The sequence below is a fragment of the Monodelphis domestica genome, chromosome 8 (assembly GCF_027887165.1).
Source record: "Monodelphis domestica isolate mMonDom1 chromosome 8, mMonDom1.pri, whole genome shotgun sequence".
Taxonomy (NCBI): Eukaryota; Metazoa; Chordata; class Mammalia; order Didelphimorphia; family Didelphidae; genus Monodelphis; species Monodelphis domestica.
The window spans coordinates 238,258,581-238,275,503 of NC_077234.1; the positions used below are offsets into that span (position 1 = coordinate 238,258,581).

The 16,923-nt window shown below is 38.4% G+C and overlaps 1 long non-coding RNA gene across 1 annotated transcript; it reads left to right on the top strand.

Moving 5' to 3' along the window:
- Positions 1 to 753: 753 nt before the first annotated feature.
- LOC130455986 (uncharacterized) lies at positions 754 to 15,406 on the top strand. Its single transcript, XR_008914270.1, has 4 exons — positions 754 to 4,004; positions 5,511 to 5,531; positions 5,841 to 5,917; positions 13,935 to 15,406. It is a non-coding gene; the product is annotated as an uncharacterized LOC130455986 (long non-coding RNA).
- The last annotated feature ends 1,517 nt before the right edge of the window (positions 15,407 to 16,923 follow it).

Consider the following 16,923-nt stretch of genomic DNA (forward strand, 5'->3'; position numbering starts at 1 on the left):
AGCTGGGTGGCTCAGTGTATGGAGAGCCAGACCGAGAGCCAGGAGGTGCTGGGTTGAAATCTGGCCTCAGACACTTCCCAGTTGTGTGACTCTGGGAAAGTCACTTGACCCCCATTGCCTAGCCCTTATCGCTCTTCTGCCTTGGAACCAACACCTAGTATTGATTCCAACATGGAAGGTGAGGGTTTTTAAAAAATTAAGCAGATTATTTTATATTTGGTCCTGGAGGTAACATGGAACTAATTGAGTTTATTGAATAGGAGGTTGACATAGTCAGAACTGTAGAGCATAGATTTAAGTTGAAAGAGACTTGAGACAGATTCACCTACAGGCTAGTTCAGTAGTCCAGGAATAAGGTGATAAAGGTTTGTACCTGAATGATAGCAGTGTTACAGGAAAGAAGGAATCATGCTGAAGAGATGTTATTGTATAATTGGAAATCTGTTACCCTAAAAACTGCATTTCCCAGGAGACCACTGACTTCCTTTTGTTATGCACTTCCTGTAGACAGGTGGATATATTGAGTGGAGTTCCTGGTCTCACTCTCTTTGCTTCCTGGGTTGAAACTGTGGTGGTAAGTGGGGTTTTTTAACAGGTAGATTGGACATGGGCATGTTTTTTTTTTAATTTTCTTACCCTTTTATTCCTTTACTTCTAATGATCATTAATAAATCTCTTAAAATATAATATTTTAAATTATTGTAAACTAATTTTAATTTTTACATTATAAAGGTAAAATCTGTAGGACTTGGACCAGCTTGGTGGCTCAGTGGATAGAGAGACAGGCCTAGAGAAGGGAAGTTCTGGGTTCAAATATAGCCTCAGACAGCTGTTTGATCCTGGGCAAGTCACTTAATTCCAATTGTCAAGCCCTTACTGCTCCTCTGCCTTGGAGCTGATATTTAGCATCAATTCTAAGACAGAAGATAAGGGTGTGTATATATAAACGTGTATTTATATATATACACACTATACACTAATATACATATATGCTATACACTAATATAGCATATGCACTATATATACAATATACACTAAGTCATATGCTTAAGTATATGCATATGATTTAGCAACTGATTGGATATGGGGAGCAAGAAAGAGTGGAGGCCATGGTGACATCTAAGTTGCAAGCCAAGTTGACTGTGAGGATGGTGGTAATCCCAAAAGAAATAAGAAAGAGGGCAACTAGATGACCCAGTGGATAGAGAGTGAAGCTTGGAGATGGGGGTCTTGGATTCAAATGTGGCCTCAAACACTTCCTAGCTGGGTGACCTGAGTGAGTCACTTAATCCTAATTGCCTAGCCCTTATGGATCTTCTGCCTTGGAACCAATACTTAGTATCAATTCTAAGACAGAAAATCAAGATTTTTTTTTAAAGTAAAAAACGAAGAGGAGAAGGTTTGGGGAAAAGATAATCTAAGATTAGAAAATCTAATCTCAATAACTTGAGTTTAAGATATTTAAGAGACATGTTTCATGGTGACTAATAAGTGGTTGGAGATTTGAGAGTGGAGACCAGGGAAAAGGTTAGAGCTAGACCATTAAATCTAAGAAAAATATATGTAAAGACAGTAATAGAAACAATGAGAGCTAATGAGATCACCTTTTAAAATAGATACACACACATATTTAAAGATTAGGTTTCTCTATTTTCTTGACGTTGGAAGTACAGAAGCTAATCACATTCCCCATCACAGTCTGATCAACATAGGAGTTTTGAGCTGCTTCATTTCTCCCTGGGCAATTTTGCCCCCTCCTTAGGAAATCTGTTACCCCCCAAGCCCTACACCCAGGCATTCTGCATATGAATGCTGAACTTAGTGCAATTTCCAGGTCAGCTTAGCACAGTGTAGCTTAGAACTTCCAAACTCAAGAAATTCACCAGCCTCATCCATTCTTCATAGGTATACATCATCATACCTGGTTTAGGCACATATTTTAAATGCTAGAAAATTCTGCTCTCTGTAGCTTATTGATACATATTTTGTAGTAAGCCAAATCACACGTGCTACAGGAAATGTATGGTCCACCTAGTGGACAGTGACAAATGAGGGCAGTTTTCCAGTCAGACCTAGATGCTTTGTCACAGCTCTATATACACTCCCAAACAAACTTTGGTTGTTGTTGTTGCTGTTGAGTTGTTCAGTTGTGCCTGAGTCCCATTGGCCATAGCACACCAAGTCCTTTTATCCTCCACTATCTCTTGAAGTCTTCCTGAAAATCATATTCATTGGTGCCATGACACTGTCTAGCCATCTTGTTCTCAGCCATTCTATTTCTTTTGCCTTCAGTCTTTCCCAACACCAGGGTCTTTTCCAGTGAGTAAGTCTTGTCTTCTCATTACATGGCCAGAGTAAGCTTCAGCTTCCATATTTAACCTTCCTGTGAATTTATAGTTTGAATTTATTTCAGAGAAACTACAAAAACAAACTACAAATGTCCTTTGTGTCCAGTTTATGTATTCACCTACCTAGGCTTTGAAGACTAAGTGGCAACTCCCTGGAAAGTTGGAGAGAGTAGTCAGAGGGAAGTGGGATTAAGTTGACTTGGTTCGTATCTCTGAGAATCCATAGAATATAGTGTGACATTGGACCACTTTGTCGTAATCTGTGTCACCCGGAATTCAGGCAACAAGACTATCTCACCACATGGAGAGAACATGACTGAGAGAGTCTAGACTATTCTGTGTATGTATGTGTGTGTGTGTGTGCGTGCGTGTGTGTGTGTATGAAAACACAGCACAGTTTGTAAGGATGAAACTGAATTAAACTCTCTATGAATGATTGTCTCCTGGCATATATGGAGCATTGCATCCACAAGATTTTAAAAATCTAATTTGTTTTCTACATAAACGAGAATATTTTGAGCTCTAACCAGATCAATTTTGCTGTTATTCAATTTGTTTCCTAGAATTCTTATCATCCTGACATTCATCAGTGAAAGGATCTTACTGTAACCAAATATAGTCCATGAATATGATATTATGAATCCTAGGTTAACCTAAGCAGCAGCATCAGTGCCCTACTTTTGACAGCATATAAAGGAAAAGACATAATCCAGAGAGAATCTAATTTAATATACCAAAATCTGAATTTAGGGGCTATAAATTGTGAGTGATTAAAAAAAGACTTTCCAAAAGGGTTCACCATAACTTTTTTACAACCAATTCCCCAAATACAGTTTAGTATCTGGAGTAACAATACCTTACATCTGCATAGGATTTGACAGTTTGCAAATTTTTCAAGAACAAAATTTCATTTGAATCTTAGAATAATCCTGTGCAGTAGACAGGATAGATATTATTACGAAGAAGGAAGCTAGGAAGCATAGTGGAGAGAATGCCAGGCCTGGAGTCAGGAAGACTCATCTTTAAGATTTCAAATGTGATCTTAGGCATTTCCTAGCTATGTGACAGTGGACAAGTCACTTAACTCTGATTTCTTTAGTTTCCTCATCTGTAATGTGAACTGTAGAAGGAAATGGTAAAATAAGAAAACTCCAAATTGGGGCATCTGGGTAGCTCAGTAGATTGAGAGCAGACATAGAGATGGGAAATCCTAAATTCAAATCTGGCCTTAGACATTTCCTAGCTGTGGGATCCTGGGCAAGTCACTTAACTCCCATTGTCTAGCCTTATGTGTAATTGGAAATCTTGTGTCTTTTGTGAATTTTAGATTTACTCCACCCTGCTTAGTCTTTAGAATTTTAGCAACCAGGAATGTATACACCCCTATTTAAGGATTAAGTGTTGGAGAGGATAGTCTGTGACTTGTGTGTGCTAGCAATTGACAAATCAGAAACAACTGACTGACCCCTTGGGCTGTCCTAAGCCAAGTTTAAGCCACCATTGGTACATGTGAGACACAGAAAGTGATGCAAAGAACTGCCTTTTTATTTCATGTCACTTCCTGTGAGAGGGACTTTTGCGGCTTTTTGAGGTGGTTCTTGATTTATAGGGCTGCAGTGTGGAGACCTGAGACTGCTTCCCTTAGGAGACCACATGGTGAGTATTAAGTCTGAATCCTCTTTCCCTGGTTTTCTGAAGGCACCAGCCTCCAAGGAGGCCCCTCATCTTGGAGGAAGCCTTGTGGCTGGAAGTTGAGCTAGATTTAATCTTCTGGGAAAGTCCCTTGGCTGAGGCCTCTGAAATCCCCCTGGCTCAGGCCAGGCTGGAGTAGATCTCTACCCTTTTCCCTCTTTCTCCCACATTCTTAATTTCTTCCTTCTATTGTAAATAAACCACTACAAAATTCTATTCTGACTTGAGTATTTCATTGGGATATAGAATTTAAATCCCTGGTGTAACAATTAAATTAGTTTCTCTACTAAAAGTACTATATTTTACGAGGTTTATTAAAGATTATTAGAATTAAGAAATAAAGAAATACAAAATAAGAAAAGCACGTGCAACCTACATCTTGCCTGCCTGGTAGAGAAACTCATGTGCCTAGAAGTGGAAGCAGAGAGAGCAAGTAGGCGGTACAGTCAGTTTAAATATCCATTTTGTTCTCCGCCCAGGTAGGTATCTCAAGTGGGATTATAGGGAATTCTGGGAACTACCAAGGACTTCTGGGAATTGAAGTCTGGGGTTCAAATCTCCATTTTTACACTGGCAACCACTAAAATAAATTCAATCTCACCCTAAAATTTACCCTTTACACTTTGAACTACATTTTCTAGGAGCCCATTAACTTCCTGTCATTATTTGCTAATGTAGACAGGGAATAAATTGGGTGGGGTTCATGGTCTTCTTTTTCCTTCCTGGGTCAGGACATTGGTGGAGTGAGCTGTTTGAACAGATATTCAGCCCTGGACACGTGGTTTTATTTTGTTACCTTTTTATTTTGTTACTTCTAGTGATTAATAAATCTTATAAAATATAAATTTGAAATTGTTGTATATTATTTTTTTACACTTATTGCTCTTTTGCCTTGGAACCAATACACAGTATTAATTCTAAGATGGAAGATAAGGGTTTCAAAAGAAGAAAAGAAAAGAAAACCTCAAATGGAGGCACAAAAAGGTGTATATGACTGAACAACAACAATAAATTCCCTCTCATGGTGGTCTTCTAGCAAAGGCTGGATGGTGCCTTGAGAGATATCCTATAATGAGGATCCTTTGGGGGATGTGAGTTGGACTAGTTTGCTATTGATGTCCCTTCCAACTGTGTGTTTTGAAAAAAGACTGTATGCTGGGGAACTACATCCCCCAGCATTCTCTGTATCTTTAAGATAAACTATGCTGGGGAACTACAACCTCTAGCATGCCCTGAACCTCCTATGGTTTTCTTCCCCCAATGTCCTGGCTTGGGATTGGTCTACAAATGGAAGAATCTCATGCTAGGGAGGGACCTTTGAATTGGTCTTGTGATCTGGTGGATTTGCAGAGTGGAGGGGAAGAACAGGAGATTGCTGGAGAAAAAACCTTTTCTTTTATTATTAAACACTTTTTTTTCTTGCCTTATCCTCTGCTTTTATTATTTTATTCATCACAATTGGCAAACCAGAAGGGACCAAGGACCTTTCAGGTAAGTAGGAACCCTCACCCTGCCAGTTTCTCAGACTCCCTGCCCTCCCCACCCACACAAAAGGTGGGAAGCCACTTTCTGGCAGCTCCTTTCCTACTCTAGCTTCCACTCCATCTCCTGCTCTTCATCCCTTGTCCCCCTCCTTTTTCCTCTTTCCCACTCCTTCTCTCTACCTCCTCCTCCTCCTCCTCTTATGACCCCCTGCTGAGATCCCCTCCGCTTCAGACCCCTTGCTGAGATTTCTTGCTTTTCAGACCTGCATCCCCTCCCTCCCACAACGTCTTAACTCTTTTTTTTTTGCCTGCCTAGTACTGCTCATGCTCAAGCCCCAGCTGATCCATCCTCAGCCTCAGTTCCCAAGCTGCTCTTGCCTGCATCAGTGTAAGGTAAAGTATAACTCCTTCCCTCTACCCCCTAACTGTAAACTTTAAATTACTCCACCCTACTTAAACCTTACTTTAGGAGAAGATAAAGTTGTAATCTCCTGATTGAACAATGAAGGTACTTAGTTCTCACTTTATAGTGAAGCTAGAACTTTAAGCTAAGTCTATTTTTAGTATCCTAATATAAAAAGGTGTTAAGTAACTATAAAGGTTAAATTAATCACAAAAAGGTCAAGTAACTAACAAAAGGTGAACTTAACAAAGAAGTGTGAAGTAACTCTAAAGATATAATCTAATCAAAAGAAGATGAGAACTAGGAATGGGCATTTAGAGGAGGAGACACAAGGGTGAAAGATCTATATATTTGTCTCCCTTGCTGTTTCCAGGGGATCTTGATTGAAAACACCCTCTTTCCCTTATTGGCGGTGGAGAGTTAGCTGAGAGGAGCGTGCTGAGCATTTCGGCATCTTAGCGTGGCTACAAATTATTGTCCAGTTCGGTGGTGAGGGCTGAGTTTTCCTCCTTTACTTTCCAACTTTATCCTCTTAGAAGTCTCTTTTCTTCTTCAGAGACCTAGAGGCAGGGGTTTTTAAGTTCCCCTTGGCACAGGCCAGGAGGGAGAAATCCTATATCCCCTTCCTTCCCTCTCTTTAATTCCTTCCCTCTATATTAATTAAATTACCATAAAATACCAGACTGACTTGAGTATTTTATTTGGGATTTCCCTTGGCTACCAATTAAATCTAGATTTTAAGTCACAACTCTAAATTCATCTTTACATAACTCAGTGCCCATTGCTCCCATCTCTATTTCTGACTGAAGCCAACCCCTCCCCCCACCCACATGGTTTTTTTCTTCTTCTAAAACTTTCCGCACCCCAAGTGCTGTTTAAACTGCCTGTTTCCTTCCCAACCCCATTCCTAGGCTCCTGCCTTGGGGAGGGGGGGAGGAGGAGATTGCACCTGCCAATTTACCAGGCACAGGGGGATCTACTGTTTTTTGCTTTGCTCTTTAGCTGTTACTGAGACACAATGTTGCAAAATATGTTTGCAACTTTAATAGAAAACCTTTTGTCCCCAGAGGTTTTCCTACAATTGGAAAGCCTTAGGGGTTCAGACTGGCTCTTTCTTTTCATAATCTTAGGAGGTTTTCTTTTGATTAACCTCAACACTAAACACCAAATGACCATCCTGCTTCAAATGCAGATCCAAATGCAAGCCCAACTGGATGCCTTCAAAAAATCCTTGCCTGGTCTCTAGATGCAAAAGGAATAGCCCTCCCCACCTATACCTCAGAAGGAAGATCCTTCCCCACCTATACTACAGGTGGAATTTCTCCTCTCATCTTGTACAGCTCCTGGCTACCTGACCCGCCCCTGTCCCTTCTCCTAGTACTCCACCCTCTCCTGTCCCTTGTCCTAGGTCCTAGCTCTACCCATCCCCAGACCCAGATTCTCCCTCTCCCTCTAACCCCCACCCTTCCTCTTACTTTCTCTGTATAAACTCAACCATCCAGTAAAAAGACAAGAGCCACAACAGATTCATTTGAAGGCCTTTTCCTAGTAACAGAAGTGCTCACCTTAAGAACTAATGGGAACCGTACTAAAAACCTAAGATCTAGTATCTAGAATCCAAACATTTAACAGATATACCTCATCATGTAATGAGCTTAAAATATGAAAGCCTATATTCTAAAGAAGAGCTGGAACCACTATACCTCTCCCCACCAGTAAGTGTACCACTTCCTTTTGTTTTATTCCCTTAATATTAAATGATGTAGCTATATCAATATTTTCATTTACTCCTATGCAGTCACTTTTATAGCTAGTAAAGTTAGTATCACCTTTAACACATGATCCTAGTAATCAACATTTCCAGAGTCAATTATCAAAAGGTCAGACCATGATGGATGACTTTTGAATCTTTCCTGTAGTAAAGTGTGAAACATAATTGCTCTGCTGCTTGGCCAGGATTCTGGAAGACATATTCTACCTTAGACATTTACTATCTTCATGATATAGATCAGGTCACTTAACTTCTCTCAATCACAATTTTTCCATCTGTTGAATGGGAATGATGATGATAATAACTATCATTTGCCTCATGGGGTTTATCTAATGAGATTATATATATATGTACAAATATATTCTGCTTCATAGTCTTATAAAAAAAAAAGAACTAATGGGAACATGTTGACCTTAATGGGAACGTGTTGACCCGAGAATATTAAGAAATTCACTCAAAATTTCCCTTCTTTTGAGGATGAGGCTATTGTTGTCATTAAGACCCTGCACAATATATTTCACACATAGCACATATGATCCTGCATACCAGGATGTACAAAACTTGCTCCAGACCTTTCTGACTGAATGGGAGAAAAGTAAAAGTATTTCTATTGTTAATAAAGCTCAAGGAAGGAATGAGGTTCATTGGCCAGAGCCCAACTTGAAATGGAATGTAAATGATGAAGGAGAATATTTACAACTATGCCATGCTAGAGAAGCATTACGAAGGGCAATGAGAGATTGCTCTGATAGGACAGGTACATGGACCAAGTTTGAGAGTCTTAAGCAATCAGATGATGAGACACCCTCCCAGTTTATGGATAGACTTGTTGAACTGGGAGGAAGGCATATAGAGCTTGACCCTACTAAAGAGAGGGATGTAAACAACTGTTGCAAAGTGGTCCAGGATTATTTTAAGACAAATTCCTAACCTGGCCTAATATGGACCTTGAAGAATTAAGGAGGGTTGCAGTTTATGTATTAAAAGGCCATGAACAGAAAAATTTGGAGACCGTGACTTGGTAGAAGCATTGAGGAAGGAACTAAAATATTTAACTGAAAGACTTGATAAACAAGAAAAAGAGAATGATGGTCAAGCAGTTGCCATTGCCTCTTTTCAGGAATCCAAATATCAATCACTTATATGCCATTTCTATGCAAAAAGGGGTCACATAATGATGAATTGTAGGAACTAGAAACAAGCAATCAGAAAGAATAACTTTAGAAAGAATAACTTCAGAAATTACAACTTTAGAAATAATAACAATTATGAAAAAAATACTCCACATCCAACTCCAAATCAAGCAAATGATAACTTATACCAAAACACCCAACAACAATATATCCAAAGTGGAGCTTGTCCACACTATAATCAGGGAGAGACTTCCCCTCAGCCTAGAGGACCCCAAGGAAATTCCCCAAACACATAAAATACCCAAAGATCCTTATGAAGGTGTGAGGGTGGGGAAAGGGCACTGGAATCAGAGGGTATAACTTTGATTTCCCAGACCCTGATGTCTTAATGCCAGAAATTGAAAAAGACTATTTCCCTTCCAACAAAATATTGCAAGTATATACAATTTTATTAATATTTGTTATTGAAAAGATTCTCTTAGAAAGTTAAGCACTGGCTAATAAGCATAATGAATATCCAAATCACTAGAAAATACTAATTTGGATCATTATTAAAGCTAACCCAATTTTGCAAATATATATATTTTTTAAGTAGCAAAAGCACCTCAAAATGACTTATAGTATTTAGAGCTTTACAACAACTACAGTATCTGTATTTTTAAAATAGACACTATTCTGTGATTGATATAAATCCTTTAAAGGGAAAATTTGTGGCTCCATATTTAAACTGTTTGTGTTGGTTAATCTATAATATTGCTATTATTCTATGTCATTTTTAGCTATTGTAATTTTGGTATTGGATATGTATTCTTTTGCACTATCTTTATTTGTACCATCTTATACTTGTATTTTAGAAAGTACCTTTATAAAAGTCCCTAAACTAGTTGGAAGAAAGCCTGTATTAGTAACCTTTTGATAAACTGATGTGCTTATTGTGAATTTTGAGAATTTTGGTAATATCTCTGAAAGTGCATTGACTATTGCCTATTGTTTTATAAACCTGTAACTTTGTGAAAATCATTTACACTCCCACTGTGGATCATGGCTAAGTTAAATGGATCTCATTTTTGGGGTAAGAAACCTTTGTGTTCTACCTCTCCTCGTGCCACTGATTGTAAGATATATATTTTTGATTTTTAAAACATTTTTATTATTGTTTTTCCTTGCATGTGCAATATAGTATTTGAGTTTTTCTTTTTTCTTTCTCCCCCCCCCCCTTTTTTTTACTTGAAGCACATGTCACCAATATTAAAAGATTTTTTTTTGGTTTTGCACTAGCATAAGGTTTAGAATGTCCATTAGCCCTAAATGTAAATGCATGCCCAACAGCCTTAGACTGTGGAAATTGCCACTGGTTGTTTAAATATTATGAGACTTTGCTTCATGAATGTGTCTGATTCCAGGAAAAGGGATCAAAAAGGAGCACAGTTCTAGGGAAAAATATTTAACACTAACTCAACCTGCAACAAAAAGTAATATAGTATGCTCTACTTAATATAAACATTTATTTTGCTTAGGAAAAGAGTCTCCCAAATGGGGCTGCCCATTCAGTTATAGTAGATGATATATAATCGCCAAAATAATAACAATAAAAATAAAAGCATGATCCATTACTTTAGCCTTACTCATTACAAGTAGAAATTAATACATTGGTAGCATCTCAAGATGTGAGGTGGTTTTATATTAAAAACTGATTTAATTTCAGTTAGAATAAAGCACTAGCTGATAAAGAAAGACAACACAGGAGAAGGGATAAATGAAACAACTTCATCTCTCTTCTAGTTCTTTGGTGGAGGCTTTCAGAAATCTGCCTTTAGACTCATGCTTTTTATGTGAATGAAATGATTATGTACTATTTAAGTTAGCATTTTTAAATGGTGTACACTATATACACTATAATATAAAGCAATCTTACATAGAAAATTGAGAAATATTTCCAATCTTCCTCTATTTCATAGCTCCAATGAGGCAATTATAGAAGGATGAGGGGATAAAAGTCATCCAAAATGCTGTATATTAAAAAGTAAATACACCCTAACTATATTAAAAAGACTTAGAAAGAATAAAGTAGTAAAAGAAGAATTTTAAAAAAACCCTCTAGGTTGCTGTCTTTTCATGTCTTGCTTGATTTATTTTGATGGAGAATTATAGAAAAACAATTTACTGTTTGGAAGATTACAGCTACCTATAGCTGTCATCATTCTGTAAGCAATTGCTTTCATTAGTCTTAAATCTTTCTTCATGTTAGAAAAAAAGTTTTCAACCATACCAATCTCTCTCTTTGTGTCTCTGTCTCTGTCTCTGCCTCTGTCTCTGTCTCTGTCTATCTCTGTCTCTCTGTCTCTCTCCCCTCTCATATATATTTGTAAATAGTATATTTATATGTGGATAGATGTGTGTGTGCATACTTCAAGGATCTATGATTTCTTTAATACTCCCTCCACTGATACAAATCTTATCCTTATCCATGTATGTCCTCATGAGGACAGTCAAAAATTATTATTGCATAACTAGCAACTCTTTGGTGACCAGGCTCTTCAACGTAGATAGGGCTAAGTCTAGGAACTCTTTGGCAAAGCTGTGGCACAGCCGGCACTAGGGGAGCTGCTCCATTGCCCCTCTTCCCAGTGCCTGAGGACATTTTTTGCCTGCCCCACTCCTCTGTCCAGCCACCCAAAACAAACATTTCCTCCCTCAATTCTTTGGTGGGGGCGGAGAGTGGGGCTTACCGACAGCCCAAATTTTCCCTCTGGGCACTCAAAATAGGAAAAGGTTCACCAACCCTGGAGGATAACCAACTCCATTAATGGGAAACTCAGTAGGATTTGCAATATATTTAGTTTATTTTTTAAAAAAATATTTAGTTAAAAAAACAAACAAACTCTTAACCTTCTATCTTAGAATCAATACTATGTATTTGTTTCTAAGTCAGAAGAGTGGTAAAGGCTAGGAAATGGGGGTTAAATAACTTGTCCAGGGTCACATAGCCAGGAAGTATATAAGATCATATTTGAACCCAGGACCTCTCATCTCCCTAGCCCTCTCTCCATTGAGCCATCTAGCTGTCTCCAATATAATTAGTTTTGTTGGCATAGTTTTGGGACACTTCCATATCACAGTGAGGCTCAGGATTTTCCTAGAGGAAACATTTATAAACTAAATGATAACAATAGTAAGAGTGATGATGAAAGTTATTATTGATTGATCTAGAAAATGTGGTTTAATTTACATATTTTTTCAGGGATAGGTGGCAAGTCAATTCCTGATCAATTAAGTATCCCAAGTACAACCTTGGAAATTATAGGATATGAAGGGCGGAGTCAAAGATGTGTTAAAGTTTTGCCTCTTTAGACTTGGAATCGTAGTGTTAAATTAGAAAAAAACAATGAACTATTAAATAGCCAGAAAAACAAAGTCTTTAATCAGGAGAGGAATATGGTACAATCCTTGGGCCTCCACACAGAGTTACTCACCCCAAACCCACACAGAGCCTGAGGCTTTGGCAACTCTGGGTACCATGTGCATGGGAGAAATCACAGTGCTAGATGATAGCATGGAGGAACCATGAAATTTGGGGAACTTCTATACCTCTTGGGGAACTGAGCATTGGAGAGTATGGTTAATTGGCTTTACAATGGCTACAAAGAAATGAGGAGTTCTAACAGGATTATCAGAAAGAGGCTGATGCTTTACAATGGACACAAAAGGGAAAGATTCAGCCAAGGGCTGAGCTACCTGAGAAAGGACTTTAACAGAATAGGAAAACCAACAAGGACAAAAAGAGCACTTAACATCTGTAATGAGGTAAATAAATCTTATATGTCATTGTAATGGGTATATTAAATCTTGTTTGGGCCAAGCTGTTATAATTATTATTGATAATGTTAATAACAATATGATAATGGCCAGTTATTATATTTAGCTAAAACTGTCAGGACCAAGCTGGTTTCAGGCAGTGGATTGAAGGCCAGAAGCAATTTGATCCAACCTGAATTTATTATGGAGGAGAGGTATAAACAAAAAACCAGGAGGTAGGAATAAGAGTTGAAACTAGGAAAATATATATTATTATTATGTTATGTCTAAAGTTTAAACCCTATGCTAATATTTCTAAATAACCCCCCCCACCAAACCACTACTCCTCATGGAGTGTCTTCTTGTCTGTAAAACAGACCTGATAACACTACTCTCTCACTACAATTGAAATTCTATCTTACTATCTTATTCTAGATATTAAACCTTAATTTATAATAATTGCTAAAGTAATTTATCAAATCTTCTTTTAGAGAAACTGAATCAGTTTCTCTCATTCTCAGATGAATATTCCAACTGTCAGCTCAGGTCACAGAAACTGTTCTTCAGTGCCCCCTGTGCCTCAGAGAGGAAAAACTTTTTCTCTCAGATCAGTATGAATCTCAAATCTCAAATAAAACTTCCTCAAAATAACAAACAAGTTTTTTTTTGTTTTATTTTTGTTTTTATTTTGTTTTGTTTTTTTTTTCTGTCAGAGAAACAGACCCAGCTACCTGCTCTTGAGAGGAAGTCCAAGAGACAGGCCCCAACTGCCTTTTTCTCCCTGACTTTATTGTCTCTCCTTAAAGAGTCCCAGTCCTATTTAGGAGGTTTTTTTGTTCTTAAAGAGTCCACAGCAACATCCTATATGTTCCCTCCCTTTTAGGAAACAGTATTCAAATTAGAACTCTATCTCTGCCCTAACACTTTTGCTCAGAATAAACTAATTTAAAATCCTTCTAATCAACACATATGATTGAGACTGCTAGCTCCATCTAAAGTACTTTAAGGTTTATTGTTAGTCTGAAACTCTGAGTCTGGAATTTCCCTGTGACAAGGTCAAACTTGGGTTCTTCAGACCTCATGCTGCGACAAACTTGGGGTTCTCTTAGATTCCACATTGATAGTAGCATCCACAGCTTTTAAATGGCAGGAAATCTCAAAGGGCTCACACTTTGAGTCCTATAACAGATTGTTAAGGGTGTGAAACTAGAAATGGCCCATTCTTACCTTATAAAGGGCTCACCCCTTTGACCAGGCAAGAATAAATGAAATTTAGACAAATCTTTACACTCTATTCCCCTTTTACAGGTAGATTCTTCAATCAACTGATGGAATTGTAGGGTACGTGGATGTTGGCTGGCTAAAGAGTCAGCAGCTTTTCTTCCTGTTCTTAAAAGCCAAGGTAAACTCTAAGGAGAGAATCTTCATTTCCAATGAAAAAGAAAATGGAGAAAAGAGGAAATTGCTTTTTTCCTTTTTCCCTCGAGTCTCTTTCAGAGTTCAGTTGCTTTCTCCCTCCTCTCTCTCCTTACCAAGAGCAGTGTCCTACACTGGAGCAATTCACCCAATAGAAGAGTCCACAGCCAGCAGAAAGTGGACCTTGAGAGTACAGCTACTATAAAATCTAGCTATGGAAAAGAACAGGCTCAGGAAGCCCAGCAGTTGACCTGTCCAGGAGAGTGGCCAAACTCAGGAGGAGCAGTATGAAAACATCATTATGCATCAGTATCAAAAAGCATCAGTACCCTATTGGAGAAGGAGCAACATTTGCTACTAATATGGTCAGGCACACAGTGGACCTTGTTGCATAGCTAGAAAATCACCCAGCATGCTCTGAGCTTCACAAAATTTAGAATTCAAGAGTAGGAATATTCTGGGAGCTATCAGGCCACAACGCCTTGACAGAGTCATGCATGGTAGTTAAGGAGGCCACAGAGTGGCCCTTGGAAAGATGTGATTGCTCACTCAGTCCCCCTTGCATGACCTCTCTCATTAATATCTCTTACCTATGAAGTTGACATGATTACTATTCCCCCTAGTCTCAAAAGGAATAATGCAAAAGCAAAAAAACCTGTACCCTAATTCTCCAAAACATCACCAAAATATCAGACCCTCAAGCCCAATCCCAAAAGACTACCATGGGTTAACTTTTACTTAGACAAATAATTCCCAGTAAAACCACAGCTACTGGGCAAGCCCAAAGCATTCCCACTCACAGAAACTTATTCTCATGAAGCCAATACACAAATCAATCATAAAGGCCCATACAAAATGTACAGGTACACTAAGCTTCAATATACCTCAGTTACTCGACTTTACAAACCAGTAATTTGCCAGTGGGAAACTCCCTAGTAAACCCTGAGAAATGATTGGTCTAATATTAAATTTTGTTCCCAGTACCTCTCAACCTCAATGATACAACTGCTGAATTGTCTTTTAAGAACTTCTGATTAATTATTCCATTTTATTAAAAGTAATAAGTAAATTTCCTTGATTATTTGTAAACTCAAAACTTCTCACAGGGTAATGAGAAAATTGAGCCACGTGTGACAAAATCATTTATCTTGTATGCTGTCTGTAATCACAATATAAGAATATAGAATGTTAATCAAGTGATTTCTTAAGAGTTAATGTATCACTTTTCCAATTATCTCCATTTAGACATGTGTGTTAGATAATGTATCTGTGTGCCAAGAAAATGGGTATAAAAATAAACACCAGGCCTGGGAATGGAAGAACAGCTATCAGATGCAAAGCAGTCCCATGGCCATAAGGATTAAGCTTTCTTGCGTTTGTTATTTTTTTGACTGATCATTCGCCACCTGTCAGGAACCCCTGGAGTCGCAAGTGAGGCTGGACCTTGCCCGTGGCAGGAATATTGGAAGGTCTTTGCCACAGATTCTAGTTTTTTGTTGTTTGTTTCCTACTAAAAAGGCAAAGAAAACATCCTTAATATTTGATGGATCCATGAGTCTAAGAGATGAATCACTCCTGTTTGAGTCAACAAAACTTTCTCTCTCATCCTATCTCTGTGAGGAATAGGGAACCAGAGAGCTGTATCTCAGTGAACTAATGCTATAACTAATGCTTTAATAATCTTTAAAGAATAATGCTGCATTCTTTTAAAAAGTATTATTTTTTAATTTTAAAAACTCCTACCCCCTCTGTCTTAGAATAATACTAAATATTAGTTCTAAAATAGAAGAGTAGTAAAGGCTAGGCAATGGGGGTGGGGTGGGGGTGGTAAGTGACTTGACAGCCAGGAAGTGTCTAAGGCTAGATTTAATTCCAGGAAGTCTTCTTTCATTTCCAATCCATTCTGATCACCTCTTCTTTTTCTGGGTTGAGAATGGAGAACGTCTTTCTCGACCTTGTGACCAACTGTCTCAGTTCTGTTCAGAGCATTATGAACTAGCTACCTAGTTGCCTAAAACGGCACTGTCATCATTATGACAAAGACATGTTAATGTAGGCCGACTGTAAGGGGGTAAAATTAGGGTTTTTTGACTGAATATATTATGCTAATGGTCGCCAGAGATCAATTCAAATCCCAATAAAAATTCTCAAGTCAGTTTGGGAATTTTATGGTGGTTTAATTAATATAAAGGAAAGGAATTAAGAAGAAGAAGAGAGAGAAAGGGGTATAAGATTTCTGTGGTCTAGCCTAAACCAAGGGAAGTTCAGAGACCTCATCCATGAGGCCTCCTCCAAGATTAAAACTAGCTCAGCTTCCAGCCCCGAGGCCTTGTCAGAGATGAGGGACCTCCTAGGAGGAAGCATTTTAGAAAAGGTAAAGGAAAAAAAAGGAATCAGCCTAAATGAGAGAGCTCAGGGAAGATGCCCCACCTGACCCACGCTATTGAGCTTCTCCCAGTCACCGAACCAACGACGCTCACCACCAAACCTGGAGAGGAGCAGCAGTCATGCCAAGACTCCAAGACACCCAGCACGCCGCCACCAGCCACGTCTCCACCACGAAAGAGAGCCCAGCAAGAGGAAGTGACGTGAATATATAGACTGTTTTTTACATCATTTCCCGAGTCTCACATGTGCCAATGGTAGCTTAAGCTTGACTTAGGACAGCCCAGGGGGTCTGTCAGTTGTTTCTGATTTGTCACTTGTTAGCACAAGTCTGTCACAGGCCATCAACACTTAATCCTTAAGTAGGGGTGTAGACATTCCTGTTTGTTAGGATTTTAAAGATTTAATCAGGGTGGAGAAAATCTAAAATTCACACAAGGAATACTTAGTATTAGAGCTAACTTTTTAGAAGAGTACCAGGCCATAGTGACTATGT